The sequence below is a fragment of the Papilio polytes genome, unplaced genomic scaffold (assembly GCF_000836215.1).
Source record: "Papilio polytes unplaced genomic scaffold, Ppol_1.0 DF824191.1, whole genome shotgun sequence".
In the NCBI taxonomy this organism is placed as follows: domain Eukaryota; kingdom Metazoa; phylum Arthropoda; class Insecta; order Lepidoptera; family Papilionidae; genus Papilio; species Papilio polytes.
Genome location: NW_013525013.1, coordinates 471700 through 475967, shown reverse-complemented (window position 1 = coordinate 475967; position 4268 = coordinate 471700). Strand labels below are relative to the sequence as shown.

Here is a 4268-nt window from a genome sequence, read left to right as displayed (position 1 = left end):
CGTAACTTCACAACTTATATCATAGATGTCGCTAGTGTAAACAGCACTACTAAGTAGTAAACTTCGTAGTAAATCGAGAATAAGACACTGGCTCAATCCACAGAGGGAGAGCCATAAACAAGAAATAGATAGATAGAGAATAAAAAAAATTGTAAGCCGCATGTCGAAGTTCATATTGAATTTAATAATTCTTTACCAATGTTAGAATATTGATATTTTTTTATTATAATTGATTAAACAACACAAAGCAAGTTAAAAAAATGAAAAAAAACATTTAAAGTAGAACAAAATAATATTTTGTCAGGTGTGGGGTTCGAACCCACGCTCCCATCTGGGAACCAGAGCTTAAATCTGGCGCCTTAGACCACTCGGCCAACCTGACTAGTGCATCACGTAATAGATTCTGACGTCATAGCCGTAGTTGTGCAACATGCAATCAGTTAAACATAGAGAAAATAATTAAATTTACGCTCAAGGCAGAAACTAACATTACTTGAAACATAAATTTACATAGTTATTCTTGATTAGTCAAGTAGTTACTTTATAATATAGTGTTTAATAAATATAGGCAACGTATCGGCAATTGATGGTGTCTCTAATTAAGATAATAAAAAAACGTGTTTTGGTCTCTACGTCCTTTCTATATTATTCCATCGTTTCGATAAAACATAAACGACTAGCTGTTCCCATGCGGCGTCCTCCGCATCATATTATATCGACTTTATTTTATTGTTTACATTTCTCAAATTCTCAATTGCAAATGTCAAAATATCAATAACCTTACTATGGCAATTATACTTTCTTGATGTTGGCAGCAACTTATGTTCTCTTTTCAATATTAGGCTGTTTATCGAAAATATTTGCCCCTAAGTTTAATGGTGTGAAAATCTATAGCCTAAAGCGTGACGTAAGTGTAGGGCTTTTTATTAAAAAGAGAATTATTCAAAATTATGCTGTAATTGCTGACATCTTAGGCAACAAAGAAGTATGTGTTTACGTTTTATTATAATAGTATAGAAGTATAGATGAATATTTAACTTAGAATACGGAATCTTAACGCCTGCAACTTCAGTGCGAAGCTTTTTAATAATTTATAAGATGTTTTTCACAGAAACTGAAAGAGTAATATTAAAGTTCACGATTCAAGTTTTCAGCGTAATTCTCGAGAAGCTACTGAAATGCATTTCTGTTTATATTCAAAGAAGTTTTAGATTACGATTCAGAAAGCTTTCAGCGTTTTCATATTAATAGCAAGGAATATCAAACTATTTTTTAACTTACTGGCTTTTATCGTGACTTTATTTGCGCGGTATTGAAGTTTTTTTTACTTAGGGGCAGATGGAGTCGCAGTTGATAGCTAGTCTCTATCTAAAATAGCAAAGTCATTTCATTTCGTGACACGTCTTTTATTTCGCAGCAACTTTTCCAAATATCAGGATGTTTTCCCAAGGCGGCGATAAATTCGCGGGCAATCTCCTGACCTGAGTATTTTTCTCGCTGTAGTCACATTGTTAAAGAATATATTGCATTTTTTATAACACTATTTACAGATTATATACAAACATTTACGTCAGACATATGGATAAATCAAAATGTAGACGTAGAATAAATAACAACTAGCAATAATAGGAACTGAGTTCAAGAATTATTTAATAAACACTAGTGAAATTAAAAAAATAACAAAAGTAGGCTATATGTTCTTTGAGACTATTCTCTACATCTATGCCAAATTTCGATGAAATCCATTCAGCAGTTTACCCTAAAAACTCTAACATTCCATCCAAACTTTCGCATTTATAAGTCAGAAGTAAGATTTGTTTTTTCGAGTTTTTTTTTTTCGAGTGATAAGCGTATCAACTGAAGACATTTTCAAACCTACGGGTAACATGTGTTGCCAAGACTTTCGTAACGTTTATAAATGTTTTTCGTAACGAAGTCATTAATAAAATGTCAGCCGCAGCGAATACGCAAGTTTGAAGTACTTGATTGATAAATCACATGAAGAATTTACCTACTGGACGGTTTTATAACTCTGGAAAATATATCACCTTCAAAAATAAAAAAAAAATTGACTTGACTACCCACTAGGTCAAATAAATTTGTCAGTCTTTACCGTATTTAGTAACCTCTATTGTCTTACTTTTACTAATATAAATACCTATAAATGCGAAAGTTTAGATGGATGGATGTTTATTAGAGTTTGTAGCCTAAACTGCTGAACCAATCACAAAGAAATTTGTCATAGATGTAGAGGATAGCCTAGAAGAACACATAGGCTACTTGCTCACGTTTTCTTTTAATTCCTCGCGGATGGAGTCGAAGAGAGCGTCGGTGGCCTAGTGGTTTAAGCACTTGACTTGTAATCTACAGGTCTTGGGTTCGAATCCCGCCATGTACCAATGTGATTTTCGATTTTTCGAATTTTCATATGTACATAATTTACCCGACGTTTTTACGGTGAAGGAAAACATCGTGTTGCCTGCACATATCGGCGAAGAAATTCAAAGATATTTGTGAAGTCGACCAACCTGTACTGGGCCAGCGTGGTTGACTATAGGCTAATCACCCTAATTTAGGGTAGGCTGCGGGCCCCTCGGTGGGGACATATAGTGAGCTGGTGATGGTAGTGGTGGATGGAGTCGCGGACGAAAACCAGTTTTTTGTTACCTATTTAATAAAAGCAAAATTCTTGTCAAAACCTGATTGTGATTCCCAACAGTCCTTATTTTGAACACATTCAAACAAGTTAGTTTATTAAGAGTAATCTAAATGTTTGTTATTAATCTAATCAACATACAACGGCACAAGGGACAAAGCGCTTTGTACCGCTTTGAAAGTCAAATACGATACTAAACCATCCGCAACGTGTAGCGTTTGCGTTTACTTGCTGTATTTAATTTATGTAAACGACTTATATAAAATATTTACATTAAAACGGTGTAGTAAATAAAACTCGCGTGTTTTGGACAAATTTGTTTACAACAATATTTAAATACTAATAACGAAAAAGATATTTTTCAATCATAGGAACGTCCACAATATCACATTCAAGGAAGTTCTTACATCCAGGTTTAAGAACCAACTTAATCATACTAATGTTGTAAATGCGAAAGTTTAGATGGATGGATGTTTGTTAGAGTTTGGAGCCTGAACGGCTAAACGGATTTCGATGAAATTTGGTATAGATGTAGAGGATTGTCAGGAAGAACACATAGGCTACTCGGTTTTGTTTTTTTTTTATTCCACGCGGTCATAGTCGCGGGCGAACGCTAGTAAATAATATTTAAACTTCCTATAGACCTTCAAATTTAACTAAAAAAATCAAACTGTACAGTTAAAAATGTGCGTTTTATTAATTTTAACTCTTAGACTGTTCAGTTAAAGTTCAGATGCATACTTTTAATTGAACATTTAAACTATGCAGTTAATACTCTCAGAAACGAGCGTATATAACGGACTTTAAGTTTGTATATAAGTGAATACTTATGTACTATGTGTAAAAGCTGTTTGTCCCTTAGCACATTACCGCCAGCAGATGTACTAATCTGCAAGTTACGATGTACTTTCAACAAGTACTTATATTCTAACAATCTGTTGCAGATTAAGAGAGATTGCATTTAAATTACGTAAGGCGCTTAAGCAGAAGAAATAGACACAGTATCTAATATTATGTAGAAAAAATACATTAAAAACTCACGCTACTCATTGTCTTAGTTACTAGTAGTATAATGGTATTTTCTTAGTTAAATGTAAGTTCTTGAAGAGCTACTTTAATAATTGAATATTAATATTTTTGTTAACAGTTGAATCAGTATGTTCAATAGATAATTGTTATAGCGCTTTGCAGTGAACGGATACGGAACTCGATTACCTGAGCCAGACCATCTTTGTAGTACAATTGTATTATACTTCGACGTTCAATGGACACATATTGCTGTATTTTAAAATCGATTTTCTGCTTTAAACATACATACAAATATTTTTTTATATCTGTTATACTTATGCAAATTGAAGGCGATTAATTTCCTTAACACTGACCGTTGATAGAAATGACCAGGCTCTTTATTATACAAATGTTCAGTTAAACAACGACTAGGACACTATTAAATTATTTTTAAATAATCGTTTTTACTTAAAACTCACAAATAATTAAATGTTGCCAAGAATCCATCTACGCAAAATTAAAAAAAAAACTTAACTAGTTTACTATGTCTCGCCAGCGGTAAGTGATGCCGTAGAGCTGGACCTGCTCGAGAGTCAATCGGCTG

At 33.3% G+C, this 4268-nt stretch overlaps 1 non-coding gene across 1 annotated transcript; it reads right to left on the bottom strand.

Moving 5' to 3' along the window:
* Positions 1-298: 298 nt before the first annotated feature.
* Trnal-uaa lies at positions 299-382 on the bottom strand. Its single transcript has one exon. It is a non-coding gene; the product is annotated as a tRNA-Leu (tRNA).
* Positions 383-4268: the final 3886 nt, after the last annotated feature.